We start from the raw sequence: 15,569 nt of genomic DNA on the forward strand, positions 1-15,569 counted from the left end.
ACTACAAACACCTCTATGCAAATAAACTAGAAAATCTAGAAGAAATGGATAAATTGCTCAACACATACACCCTCCCAAGACTAAACCAGGAAGAAGTTGAATCTCTGAATAGACCAATAACAAGATCTGAAATTGTGGCAATAATCAATAGCTTACCAACCAAAAAAAGTCCAGGACTAGATGGGTTCACAGCCGAATTCTACCAGATGTACAAGGAGGAACTGGTACCATTCCTTCTGAAACTATTCCAATCAATAGCAAAAGAGGGAATCCTCCCTAACTCATTTTATGAGGCCAGCATCATCCTGATACCAAAGCCGGGCAGAGACACAACCAAAAAAGAGAATTTTAGACCAATATCCTTGATGAACATTGATACAAAAGTCCTCAATAAAATACTGGCAAACTGAATCCAGCAGCACATCAAAAAGCTTATCCACCATGATCAAGTGGGCTTCATCCCTGGGATGCAAGGCTGGTTCAATACACGGAAATCAATAAATGTAATCCAGCATATAAACAGAACCAAAGTCAAAAACCAAATGATTATCTCAATAGATGCAGAAAAGATCTTTGACAAAATTCAACAACCTTCATGCTAAAAACTCTCAATAATTTAGGTATTGATGGGATGTATCTCAAAATAATGAGAGCTATCTATGACAAACCCACAGCCAACATCATACTGAATGGGCAAAAACTGGAAGCATTCCCTTTGAAAACTGGCACAAGACAGGGATGCCCTCTCTCACCACTTCTGTTCAACATATTGTTGGAACTTCTGGCCAGGGAAATTAGGCAGGAGAAGAAAATAAAGGGTATTCAATTAGGAAAAGAGGAAGTCAAATTGTCTCTGTTTGCAGACGACATGATTATATATCTAGAAAACCCCATTGTCTCAGCGCAAAATCTCCTTAAGCTGATAAGCAACTTCAGCAAAGTCTCAGGATACAAAATCAATGTACAAAAATCACAAGCATTCTTATACACCAATAACAGACAAACAGAGAGCCAAATCATGAGTGAACTCCCATTCACAATTGCTTCAAAGGGAATAAAATACCTAGGAATACAACTTACAAAAAATGTGAAGGATCTCTTCAAGGAGAACTACCAGCCACTGCTCAAGGAAATAAAAGAGGATACAAAGAAATGGAAGAACATTGCATTTTCATGGGTAGGAAGAATCAATATCGTGAAAATGGCCATACTGCCCAAGGTAATTTAGAGATTCAATGCCATCCCCATCAAACTACCAATGACTTTCTTCACAGAATTGGGAAATCTACTTAAAAGTTCATATGGAACCAAAAAAGAGCCCGCATCACCCGTCAATCCTAAGCCAAAAGAACAAAGCTGGATCATCACACTACCTGACTTCAAACTATACTACAAGGCTACAGTAATCAAAACAGCATGGTACTGGTACCAAAACAGAGATATAGATCAATGGAACAGAACAGAGCCCTCAGAAATAATGCCACATATCTACAACTATCTGATCTTTGACAAACCTGAGAAAAACAAGAAATGGGGAAAGGATTCCCTATTTAATAAATGGTGCTGGGAAAACTGGCTAGCCATATGTAGAAAACTGAAACCGGATCCGTTCCTTACACCTTATACAAAAATCAATTCAAGATGGATTAAAGACTTACATGTTAGACCTAAAACCATAAAAACCCTAGAAGAAAACCTAGGCATTACCATTCAGGACATAGGCATGGGCAAGGACTTCATGTCTAAAACACCAAAGGCAATGGCAACAAAAGCCAAAATTGACAAATGGAATCTAATTAAACTCAAGAGCTTCTGCACAGCAAAAGAAACTACCATCAGAGTGAACAGGCAACCTACAAAAGGGGAGAAAATTTTCGCAACCTACTCATCTGAGAAATGGCTAATATCCAGAATCTACACTGAACTCCAACAAATTTACAAGAAAAAAACAAACAACTCCACCAAAAAGTGGGTGAAGGACATGAACAGACACTTCTCAAAAGAAGACATTTATGCAGCCAAAAAACACATGAAAAAATGCTCACCATCACTGGCCATCAGAGAAATGCAAATCAAAACCACAATGGGATACCATCTCACAACAGTTAGAATGGCGATCATTAAAAAGTCAGGAAACAACAGGTGCTGGAGAGGATGTGGAGAAATAGGAACACTTTTACACTGTTGGTGGGACTGTAAACTACTTCAGCCCTTGTGGAAGTCAGTGTGGCGATTCCTCAGGGATCTAGAACTAGAAATTCCATTTGACCCAGCCATCCCTTCACTGGGTATATACCCAAAGGACTATAAATCATGCTGCTATAAAGACACATGCACACGTATGTTTATTGTGGCATTATTCACAATAGCAAAGACTTGGAACCAACCCAAATGTCCAACAATGATAGACTGGATTAAGAAAATGTGGCACATATACACCATGGAATACTATGCAGCCATAAAAAATGATGAGTTCATGTCCTTTGTAGGGACATGGATGAAATTGGAAATCATCATTCTCAGTAAACTATCACAAGAACAAAAAACCAAACACCGCATATTCTCACTCATAGGTGGGAATTGAAAAATGAGAACACATGGACACAGGAAGGGGAACATCACACTCTGGCGACTGTTGTGGGGTGGGGGGAAGGGGGAGGGTTAACTTTGGGAGATATATCTAATGCTAGATGACGAGTTAGTGGGTGCAGTGCAACAGCATGGCGCATGTGTACATATGTAACTAACCTGCACATTGCGCACATGTACCATAAAATCTAAAGTATAATAATAATAAAAAATTAAATAAATAAAAATAAAAACACCAGTTCTAAATTCCTTCTAAAGTATATTTTTAAAAATCAGTACACTTGGCACCTTGGAAATGCTGAACTATTATCATGAATGCTGGTTATTTGTTATGAGTCAACTGAATTTTATCTTCAATATAAACTATAATTTCCTGGTCTGAACACTCTTCCTATCTTACCTGTATATACTCAAAGGGAGAAATTGCTCATGTTTAGCAAATTGTTCTTTAGGTAATTTGTTCTTTAGGTTTTTTGTTCAAAAGTACAAAATAGTTATCACAGCAAATTTTCCAGTTTTTTTTATTTTGAAGCTATATACTTTGGAGTGAAACTGGTTTTCTTTTTTTTTTTTTTTTGCCATGTCAGGCTTGAGCAGGATAGCAAATGTATAAATTGAGCTCTCTAATTATAATCTCAATATATGAATTCTTGCTAATTAAAATACTTTGCAACAGCAAAAACAATTTCAACTTATGTGTTTAGGAGGTAGTTAAGTAACTCCATATAAAAATAAGTGCACTTTCCCCTCCTTTCTTCAGTGACTAGAAAATTTCCATAATTTTAAAATAATCAAATAATAATTTAGAGAGCAACAGCCCTCAACTCTTTGCTGGTGCTTATTACACTGCCTTTCTTCACTCCATTCTTAGCTATGCTAGCTTCTTCTTGTTTGTAATGATAATAAGGGAATGTGGTTGGGTCAGCACTTCTGTGTAGGTCCCCTTTCCAAATTTGCCTTCCAAAAAGACAACCAAATAAACAACCAAAAAATTGTGCAACAAAACACAAATAGCATTCCAACAGCTTGGCAAGTGGTGCATTCACCTGAGATTAAGTGGTTTTAGGTGGTCAGTAACAAAATGCTGCTTCGCTGTCTTAGTAGAAGGGCAACAAATTCTTCAAAGAAACCAAGAAGGTTACAACCTTGACAAAGTCTCTCATTACCTTCCTCTTCTTATGTCTTTTCTCTCCATATTATTTGTTGTGTATCTACTATAGAAGGCTGCAAAACATACAGCAGAAAGGATGGCTTGAAGATAATTGATGTTTGTAAATAAATCCACAACAGGATGCAAGCTGAAGAGGTGAACACATCAGCCGGGTGGGACAATTCTCAGCATGTGCAAACATAGGCAAATTCTAGCCTATCTTACATTAAAAACAATGTCAGTGCATTTTTTCATGTTAAGGATTTTTTCAAAGCTAAAGCGTGTTCCTTGCTGTGCTGACCACAAACAAGTTTTAAGAGTTTCGAAAGTCTGGCAAAAATAGAAAAAAAAAAAAAAGCTGAAGCAACATTGAACCACACAATGTAAGCATTGGGCATGTACAAATTTTCAGAACAAAGGAAGGAAATCATCCCTCTCTACAACGTGGTTAGGCTGATTTTGAAGGAATAATATGTAAGAAATCAGAAAATCAAATGTCTGGCACCTACATATCCAATACCTGGCACCGTGCAGAGTAGAAGAGTGAAAGAAATAATGAAGAACAAAGTGGTTACTTTGCTTCAGGAGTTCATGATGTATAGTTAGAAACCAATATAAATATTTTGAGTATATTTCAAAGAAAGAGCAAAAGCAGGCCGGGTATGGTGGCTTGCACGTGTAGTAATAACACTTTGGGAGGCCTAGGTGGGAAGATTGCTTGAGCTCATGAGTTTGATATCAGCCTGAGAAATATAGTAAAACCTCATTTCTATAAAAAGTTAATTAAAAAAAAGGCAGAGCAAAAACAAATATGAAAGAAAACATTAGAAATCAGAACTTGGGCAAACAGTTCTGTGTGAGCAAAGCAGCTCTGCCATGGGGGACCTCTGGAGCATCCCGTTTTCCTGTGGAGGCCCCACCACATGGCCCTTTCCCATCACTGGGAACCGTCTTCTGTATCATGCCAGGATTTTCCCCCAAACTTCGCAACATAATTTATTCAGCCAAAACATATATATTTCTTGAATCCTTACTAATAGCAAGGCACTGTTCAACATAATGAAAATATGGCAATTATATAAAATAAAAATGTTTACCCTCATGCAAATTGCATTCCAGTGAGAAAAGACAGATCATTAATAAAATAAATATGTAAAATATATAATATGCCAGAAGGTAATAAGTGGCACAGAGAAAAATGAAGCGTGGAAGGGAGCTCAGGAATGCTGAGAGCGGGTGGATGTGAAGGTAGTTAGAATGCTCAAGGAGGGAGTAATAGGCAGAAGAATGGCCTTTCTACATGTCCATATCCCTATATGGCAAAAAGGACTTGTGAATGTGATGAAGTTATGGATCATGAGATGAGGAGATTATTCTGGATTACCCAGCTTGACCCAATGTCATCAGAAGAGTACTTAAAAGCAAAGAGGGAGGCAGGAGAGTCTGAGGCAAGAAGCGTGACAGCTAGGGTCAGAATGATGTGGTTGCTGCCTGGAAGGGGGCCAGGGGCCAAGGGATGCAGGCATCCTTTCAAAGCTGGAGAAGGTAAGAAAGTGTTCTCTCTCCCCTAGAGAGAGTGTGTGTTCTCTTAGGCTACTAGAGGTGTGCTAATTTATTCCAGCAGTCATAGAAAACTTATATAGAAGGTCCACTGAGAAGATAACATTTGAACAAAGATTCCAAGGAGGTGAGGGCACCAGCTATGCAGATATCTGGGGAAGAGCACTCGAGGAAGAAAAGGCAAGCAAACTGCAGGGTGCCTGGCCCATGTGCATGAAGTAGAGAACACTGGGAGTCAGAAGGCTAACAGGAGACAGGTCAGAGAGAGGGACTGGGGTGGGTCAACTCACACTCAGCCTCACTGGCTATTGTAAGAAATTCGAGTTATTCTGAGACACTGAGTATAGGAGTGTCTATGAATATTTATATAAATTCTGAACGTTTACAAGATGAATAAAAGTTCTATGCTAGTAAACCTATGGGTTGGGTTGGGAGAAGCCCAGATTTGTAGCATTTGCTGATTTCCATTGTGTAAATATTTCTACTGATGGTTTGACAAACACTTCATAAAATTTCTGAGTACTTAATTATCAGCTCCAGTAGAGCGCTGCATGTATGACACCCCATTTGCCAATTCTACACTTGGTTCTATTGGGAACAAGCTGTATGAGAGACAACTGGTGGCAGAAATAAGGAAGTCCTCAATAAAAATCAGCATTTACTTTTGACAGATGTGAGATTCTGGAACTTATTTCTCTTTACTTGCTCTGCCTGGTGATTAAATTATGATTTTAAAAGAAAGAGTTTTAATTTCTTATCAGAATGCTGCCACCAAATAAATAAAATACGTACTTTTACTATGTGCAATCTTGTCTATATTATACTGATGTCAACAGAAACATTATCGGGGCCAACTTCATAAAAGGAGATATGTGATAGAAGATGGAGTTGTTGGAATGAAAAAAAAAGTCAAATTTTACTTTGGATTAATCAGAGGAAGAAAGCAGACAGATAGGAAAGGAAAGGCAGGCTCAGCCAAGTTGAAGAAAGAGGCTGAACTCAGGAGGCAGTGGGAGAATAGGATCATAGTTTGAAGAGAGCTGCGAGGCTGTTTAGTCCAGGTGAGGATCATAATCCCAGAAGACCCAGTGACAAACACCATAACCCTGAATGTTGAAATCCTGAAAGATCAAAATTCCTAAGGTCTAAATTTTTTTTTTTTTAACGGAGACACAGTGAATTGGTTCATTCTCATGCTCCCAATAAAGACATACACGAGCCTGGGTAATTTATAAAATAAAGAGGTTTAATTGACTCAAGTTCAGTATGTCTGGGAAGGCTTCAGAAAACTTACAATCATGGCGAATGCAAACAAGAAGCAAGGCACCTTCTTCATAAGGCAGCAGAATGTGCTGAGCAAAAGGAGAAAAGCCCCTTATAAAACCTTCAGGTATCGCTCACTGTCATGAGAACAGCACGGGGATAACCACCCACATGATTCAATTACCTCCAACTGGGTTCCTCCCACAACATGTAGGGATTATGGAAACTACAATTCAAGGTGAGATTTGGGTGGGGACACAGCCAAACCATATCATTCTGCCCCCAGCGCCTTCCAAATCTCATGTCCTTCCATTTTAAAACATGATCATGCCTTTCTAACAGTCCCCCAAAGTCTTAGCTCATTCCAGCATTAACCCAAATGTCCAAGTCCAAAGTCTTATCTTAGACAAGGCAAGGTCCTTCTGCTTATGAGCCTCTAAAATCAAAATCAAGTTAGTTACTTCATAGATACAATGAGGATATAGACATTGGGTAAATACCCCTGTTCCAAATAGGAGAAATTGGCCAAAATGAAGGGACTGCCGACCCCATGAAAGTCCAAAATTCAATGGGTCAGTCAAATCTTGAAGCTCTGAAATGATTTCCTTTGACTTCATGTCTCACATCCAGGTCACACTGAAGCAAGAGGTCGGCTCTCATGGCCTTGGGCAGCTCCACCCCTGTTGATTTGCAGGGTACAGCCCTCCTCCTGGCTGCTTTCACTGGCTGGTGCTGAATGTCTGTGGCTTTTCCAGGCAATACGGTGCAAGCTGTCAGTGTAGCAAGCTGTCAGTGTATCTACCATTCTGGAGTCTGGAGGATGGTGGCCCTCTTCTCTCAGCTCCACTAGGCGGTGCCCCAGTGGAGACTCTGTGGGGGCGCTGACCTCACATTTCCCTTCTGCACTCACTGCCCTAGCAGAGGTTCCCCATGGGGGCTCCATCCCCTCACAAATTTGTGCCTGAACACCCAGGCGTTTCCATGCATCCTCTGAAATTTAGGCATAGATTCCCAAACCTCAATTCTTGACTTCTGTGCACCCACAGGCCCAACGCCTCATGTAAGCTGCCAAGGCTTGGGGCTTGTACCCTCTGAAGCCATGGCCTGAGCTGTACATTGGCCCTTTAGCCATGATTGGGACACAGGGCACCAAGTCCTGAGACTGCACAGAGCAGAAAGTCCCTGCACCGGGCCCATGAAGCCATGTTTTTCCTCCAAGGCCTCCTGGCCTGTGATGGTTTGAGTTGCCGTGAAGGTCTCTGACATGTCCTGAAGACATGTCATGTCACCAAGACATTTCCCATTGTCTTGGTGATTAATATTCAGCTCCTCGTTACTTATGCAAATTTCTGCAGCTGGCTTGAATTTCTCTGCAGAAAATGGGTTTTCCTTTTCTATCTCATCATCAAGCTGCAAAATTTTTCAAACTTTTATGCTTTGCTTCCTCTTGAACACTTTGCTACTGAGGAATTTCTTCTACCAGATACCCTAAAACATGTCTCTCAAGTTTAATGTTCCACAGATTTCTAGGGCAGGGGCAAAATGCCGTCAGTCTCTTTGCATAGCAAGAGTCACCTTTACTCCAGTTCCCAACAAGTTCTTCATCGTCATACGAGACCACCTCAGCCTGGACTTCATTGTCCATGTCACTATCAGCATTTTCCTCAAAACCATTCTGCAAGTCTCTAGGAAGTTCCAAACTTCCTCACATTTTTCTGTCTTCTTCCAAACCCTGCAAACTGTTCAACCTCTGCCTGTTACCCAGTTCCAAATTCAGTTCCACATTTTTAGGTATCCTTATAGCAACGCCCCACTACCTCAGTACCAATTTACTGTATCAGTCCATTCTCATGCTGCTAATAAAGACATAACCAAGCTTGAGTAATTTTTAAAGTAAAGAGGTTTAATTGACTCACAGTTCATCATAACTGGGGAGGCCTCAGGAAACTTACAAGCATGGTAGAATGCGAAGGGGAAGCAAGTCACCTTCTTCACGAGGTGGCAGGAAGGAGAAGTGCAAGCAAAGAGGGAAAAGTTCCTTATAAAACCAACAGATCTTGTGAGAACTCACTCACTATCACGAGAACAGCATGGGGGTAAATGTCTCCATGATTCAATTACCTCCCACTGGGTCCCCATCATGATATGTGAGAATTACGGGAACCACAATAAAAGATGAGATTTAGTTGGAGACACAGCCAAACCATATCATGGGGTCTCACTTTATTACCCCGGCTGATTTCAAACTCCAGGGCTCAAGTGATCTTCCTGACTTGGCCTCCCAAAGTGCTGGGAATACAGGCATGAGCCACCATGCCCAGTCCTAAAGACTGAATTTTTAACATCTAAAATCCAGAAAATCACAATCACAAGAGAGTTGTACCACGGTAGTTGCATCGTGTTACGTATAACTGTTGCTTTGCTTTCTTTTTATTTGGAAATTATGTATGGTTTAAGGAGGTCCATATGGGTGCCAAATCTACAAGGGGTGGACTTGCAGACTTAATTTCAGGTGTCAACTTGACTGGATTAAGGAATCCCTGGAAAGCTGGGAAAACATTATTTTGGGTATGTCTGTGATAGTTTTCTCAGAAGAGATCTGTGTGTGGGTCTGAGCAGACTAGGTGGGGAAGATCTGCTGCCACTGTTTTGAATATCTTGCATATCACAGAAGAAGTGAAAATGAAAGTAAATAATGCACAAAATCTTGTCTGCCAAATTATGCAATCATGTACCAAGCACCTCTACACGTAGCACCATGCTTGCCTTCACAAAATGCCTTTTGTCAGATAATGAAAAGATTTCAACAAATTCAGTGGCCTTCTGAGCCAGACACCTCCTGGCACACAGCTTCCTCCTGTGCTACAACACATATGAAATCATGAACTATTCTTGATTAGGGATTTGACTCTCAAAAAAGATAAACATATTTATTTACCACTAAGTTTAACATAACAAAACTGGTGCATGTTTCACTTTGGCTGATGAACGGCACTTTCAAAATTGTCCCCAGTGGGTTTTCTAAATCAACTTCATACAGTTTATGCCCCCATTGGATTACAGAATTCTGTAATTTAATCTGCATGTTTATGGTTTAATAACTGGAAAAAGTGAAGTACTTTATAAAAGCTTATTTGAAGATTTGGAGGGCTTTGCAGAAGAAAATAGATTTCAATTGGATCCCCAAATTATAATGACAAGTTTTTAATTAGATGTGATCAAGCCTTCTAAAAGTGAATTGCAAGTTGTTACCAGTAAAGTTTATATCTTCCATTCAGCCCAGCTCATTTGCCAGAAAATTCAGGTGAGTGGATTGGCCAGGCCATATGGCAATGATGAAAATTTTAGTTTAAAAATGTGTCACTTGTCTGTATTGGCATTCCTTGCACCCGATAAAATTCCAGGAGCTTTTGATCAATTAAAACCACAATTTCCTGAAGAAGCCAGAAATATTACATACTGGTTTGAAAATAATGATGTGCAAGGTAGGATAAGAAGTCATTTAGGCAACGGTGTTGCTGTTCAATCAAGAGTATTGTTTCTGCCAAATGAGTGGCCTGTATATGAGGGCCTGCAAAGTGGATTTCCACATACTCAAAACAATAGACAAGAATGGCATAGAAGATTGGAAAATGTAATAGGAAATGCTTATGTCAGTGTGTATCAAGTTATAGAAGAATTTCAAAAAGAGCAGTACCACATAGAAAATGAATGTGAATGTATTTTATGAGGAGAGTCAAACTCTAAAAACAAAATAGGCAACTATTCATCACGATGCAAGACTTCAAAATATAGTTAATGATCATGAAAGTCAGCCAGCTATGATGAACTCTGCAATTGCCCATAATCTATACATGTAATATACTTTTTATATGTCAATTTTCTTTTTAGTTATTTCTTTTTCCATTTTTCCACTATTTTAAATTTTCAGCATTATTTTTTACAACTTGCTATGCTATGTATTTCATCTTAGTATCATTTCCAATATTGGAGGTATAAATTTTGCAAAGACTTTTAGAGAGTTCTAATTTGTTTTGTGCATTTTTTTTTTTTTTTGCGAATTTGACTCCACAAGAGTGCATTATGACAACACTGACTTTGTGTGTAAGCATTGTACATGTACATAAAAACATTAAAGTTTCCTCAATAAATGAGAAGATACCCTTTTTGCACATTTGCATTTGGGAAAGAGAAAATTCCTCAGGATCTCAGCTCTTTGACTGCATATTAGATGGTAACCCATCCCAGCTTTTGATGAATCAGGTCAAAAGACTTAGGTTGTCTGTCACAGTATTCCAGATGACATAAGCTATAAAGCTGAGTGCAGCCAGTTACAAACCATGCTTTTATACATTTTGCTTTTTGACCCATTTCTTTACAAATACAACTCATCTGCTCATTACCATTATACCCGTAAGACTATCGTTAGCATACCTGAGTTTTATGCTTGCAAATATATGTATGTTGTTATTGCCTATTGATTGTGTAAAGTGGCCTAGGAAGCGTTCTGCTGTGTTTTTATACGTTTCTCAAATAAATTCCATCTTAAAAATATAAATAAATGCTTTTTTGTTGTTGTTTTTAGACAGCGTCTCACTCTGTCACGCAGGCTGGAGTACAGTGGTGCGATCACGGCTCACTGTAACCTCCACCTCCTAGGTTCAAGCAATTCTCCTGCCTCAGTCTCCTGAGTAGCTGGGACTGTGGGCACCCGTCACGATGCCTGGCTAATTTTTTGTATTTTTAGTAAAGATGGGGTTTCACCGTGTTAGCCAGGATGGTCTCCATCTCCTGATTTTGTGATTCACACACCTCGGCCTCCAAAAGTGCTGGGATTAAAGGCATGAGCCACCATACACTGCCCAATAAATGCTTTTTAAAGAATGTGTTAATAATTTTTTTCCAGAATTCTATTTTCAGAATTTTGTTTTTTTAGGATTGTAATTTTCAGGATTTTAGACTGTACAGATTTAGATCTTTTGGGACTTCAACATTTGGGATTATGACGTTCAGGATTGTGTCTTCCTGGGCTGTGGCCCAAACCCGTGTGGTCCAACACTATTTCACATGAGAGGAAAGCAAGCCACGTGCACAGATGCAATGAAGGCTTAAATAGGCGTCATGTATAGATTATATCCCAGGAAAATATGATTAAGATGATATATAGCAACTTTTTTTTTGCCAGTGAAAAAGATCCATTCTTTTTCTTGTGTGGAATTAAACACAATTTCTGAATCAATGTAAGTGAATGCAAATCACCATATTCACTCAGCTGATGCTCCTTTATTAACAGGGATAGAATGGTGGTGATTCGAAGAGATGATGGCGCGGGACCCAGGACCTGAGGAAGCTGAAGTGGGTGAAGGGGAGAAACAGAGGAGCAGGGGCTAGAGAAAGAGTGGGGAGTCACGAACTACCCTCCTTGTTCCTAGCGTCTGGTGATCGGAGCCCAGAGGTCTTCTCTAGGGCCTCGGAGAAGCTTCCAAGTCTGTTCATTTCTCTTTCCCCACCCCTGCTTGTATCAAAAATAAAGAAGTTATTGACAACTGAGTTCCTGACTAGGTGGCAGGATTTTAGAGACCCTTCACCTCGTCTGAACCTCATGAAGGTAGTGGGAGTCCCATAGGTTAGTTAGCAATAGTCCTTGGGATTATTTGGTCATATAAATAATCAGAAAACTCATAGTCATCTTGCTTTTCTCATAATGCCCAGCTAAGGGATGGTGGGGGCAGGGAGGACTGGAGTGAGAGAGATAGAACAAGAGCTGGCTTTCATGTATGGGACTGTCCAGAGCAATCAGGCCTAAGTACAACCAAGAGGGGTCTTGAAGCAGCTCTGGCGAGGGCAGCCTGGGCTCAGGCCCCAGCTCACACCAAGCACGTCACCTGTCTGACTGGGAAGCTTAAGCAATGTGTTTCTGTTTTTGTTTTTGTTTTCTGGTAAAGAATTCATTGTCATTAGCTACATTCACAATGGTGTGCAATCATCACCATTATCCATTTCTGAAACATTCTATCATCCCAGACAGGAACTCTGTGCCCATTAGACACTAACCCCGCCCATTTCCACCTCTTGCCAGTCCTGAAAACCTCTATTCTACTTTGTGTCTCTATTAATTTGCCTGTTCCAAGTTCTTCATGTAGATGGAATCACGTAGTCTGTGTTTGACGTCTCACTTAGTGTAATGTTTTTATGTTTTATCTATGTGGTAGCAAGTATCAGAATTCCCTCCCTTTTCAAAGATCACTAATATTCCATTTTATGTCTATACTACATTTTGTTTATCCATCTAACCCTCAATAGACTTTTTAGGTTGTTTCCACCTTGTGGTTCCTGTATATAAGGCTGCTGTGATGCTGCAATGAACACAGGTGTAGCAGCCAGGAGTGGTGGCATGTGCCTGTAGTTCCTGCTACTCAGGCTTCTGAGGCGGGAAGATCGCTTGAGCCCAGGTGTCCTGGGCTGCAGTGTGCTGTGTTGATCAGATGTCTGCACGAAATTAGAAATTAGTACAGTGACCTCCTGGGATAAGAGACTACCACTTTGCCTAAGGAGGGGCGGACCGGCCTGGGTTGGAGACAAAGCAGGGCACAACTCCCAGGTTGACCAGCAGGGGGTCATGCCTGTGAACAGCCACGCAGCAGGGAGATCGTGCCTGTGGACAGCCCCGCAGCAGGGAGATCGTGCCTGTGGACAGCCCCGCAGCAGGGAGATCGTGCCTGTGGACAGCCCCGCAGCAGGGAGATCGTGCCTGTGGACAGCCCCGCAGCAGGGAGATCGTGCCTGTGGGCAGCCCCTCAGTAGGGAGATCGTGCCTGGGGACAGCCCCTCAGCAGGGGGTCGTGCCTGTGGACAGCCCGGCAGCAGATGTCCGTGCCTGTGGACAGCCCCGCAGCATGGGGATCATGCCTGTAAACAGCCCCGCAGCAGGGGGTCGTGCCTGTGGACAGCCTCGCAGCAGGGTGTCGTGCCTATAAACAGCCACGGCACTCCGGTCTGGGAAATATACTGAGACCCCATTTATTTAAAAAAAAGAGGGAGGATGGGGAGAACAGAGGTGTACAAGTATCTATTTGAGTAACTGCTTTCCATTCTTTTGAAGATACATATAGGTAGATAAAGATACAGATATAGAGACTTATAGATGTGAGTGGGATTACTGAATCATATGGTAATTCTATGTCTAAATTTTTGAGGAACCGTATGTTTTCCATAGCTGATGTACTATTTTTCATACCCACCCTCAATGCACAGGAGTTACAATCTTTCCACATCCTTGTCAGCACTTGTTATTTTCTGGGTGTTTTTGGTTTGTTTTGAGGCCGAGTCTCCTTCTGTCTCCAGGCTGGAGTACGGTGGCGTGATCTCGGCTCACTGCAACCTCCGCCTCCCAGGTTCAAGCGATTCTCGTGCCTTAGCCTCTCAATTAGCTGAGATTACACATGTGTGCTACCATGACCGACTAATTTTGTGTGTGTGTGTGTGTGTGTGTGTGTGTTGTTTTTTGTTTTATTTTTATTTTTTTGGTACAGATGAGGTTTCACCATGTTGGCCAGGCTGCTGTCAAACTCCCGACCTCAGGTGATCCCAAAGGGCTGGGATTACAGGTGTGAACCAGTGTGCCTGGCCCCGATTTTTTTGTTTTTTCTTTTTTTATAGCAGCCATCCTAATGGGTGTGCAGTGTGTGTGAGTGTGTGTGTTTAATGTCACATTGGTGATTCTAATGTGTAACCAGGAAAGAAAACATGGATTCTGGGTCTCAATTTTTCATCTAGGTAAACCGGAGCAAATAAAACCTATTGAAGAGTTCTCCTGATGATTGAATGAGTTCCCCCATAGAAGGCAAATACTACAAATGTTGGTTCCTCTCTTATTACCTTGGAATTCTACTAAACTTCCTGCCTCAACATATAGAGAAACTCCCTGAAGCCTAAAACTATGCAGATTTGACACAGGGCTGATTTTAACTTCTGTTTTGCTTTTACAATATAGCTAGCTGCAGATGTCACATGCGTCCTCCATGACATCTAAATAGCACTACACCGGCACCAGCTTTCCTCTCAAATTAACTACTCATCAGTTCTATTATTAAACAGACAAGGAGCAGCTGTAATACTGAATGAGTGAGTGGGATTGTGCTTTAAAATTACATTTCTGCCAACACTTTTAGTTTTCTTGTTGAATAACTACAAGTTTTCCAGTTAAATTAATAGAATACATTATACCCATAAAATCTTGAAACACTTGGCAATACACACAACAAAATATTTTACAAGTAGAGAATATAATAAATGTATGACACTTTAGAAATGCATTGAGATAAGTTTAAACAGTGTTTACTTTTAATTGGTGTGCTTTCTTTCATCTCACAGTAATAAGCTGTGGTTTAGTTTATCGGCTGAATACTCACTATGCAGTCCCTTGTAAAATTTTGGAGGTCCGCAGTAATGTGATTATTGAGCTTCAACAGAATACACAGAAGATCCCAGGAACCAAACTAAGGCATCCACTATGCAGTATCTAAGGTGTTTGCAAAAATTAAAACAAACAACAACAACAAAAAAACTGAACAACTGACTTGTAGCAAAGCTATTAGGTTAGTGCAAAAGTAATTGTGGTTTTGCCATTGAAAGTAATGAAAGCAATTGAAAGAATAGGTGTTCTAGCTAGACATTTTACAACGCATGCCACAACCATGGATCAATTATGTATTGAAAACCCAAACCAACTGAGGATCACTGCTGTGCATTATTCCCATCGTGTCATAATGTGGCAAACTAAAACTAAGGACCTGTAACAAGGGATTTTCAGAGGGAAAGCAAACATATTGGTTAAAGCAAAGAAAACTGGCAATTTTCAATTTGCTCAAATCAAACTATTCACATACTTTGTATGCTTCTCTAGAAAATCCAGAACTTTTGATAGGATCACACTTAGGTAAAACTCTTAAGTGAGCAGCTTCTGATCAATAGGCCTCAACTCCTTCTCCCTTCTGTATCACAGACC

At 40.5% G+C, this 15,569-nt stretch overlaps 1 protein-coding gene across 1 annotated transcript in view; it reads left to right on the forward strand.

Moving 5' to 3' along the window:
* Positions 1-15,569, forward strand: part of LOC129053719 (protein FRG1-like) — a 444,214-nt gene that overhangs the window by 384,448 nt on the left and 44,197 nt on the right. The window lies entirely within an intron of this gene.

The sequence above is a fragment of the Pongo abelii genome, chromosome 23 (genome assembly GCF_028885655.2).
Source record: "Pongo abelii isolate AG06213 chromosome 23, NHGRI_mPonAbe1-v2.0_pri, whole genome shotgun sequence".
NCBI lineage: Eukaryota > Metazoa > Chordata > Mammalia > Primates > Hominidae > Pongo > Pongo abelii.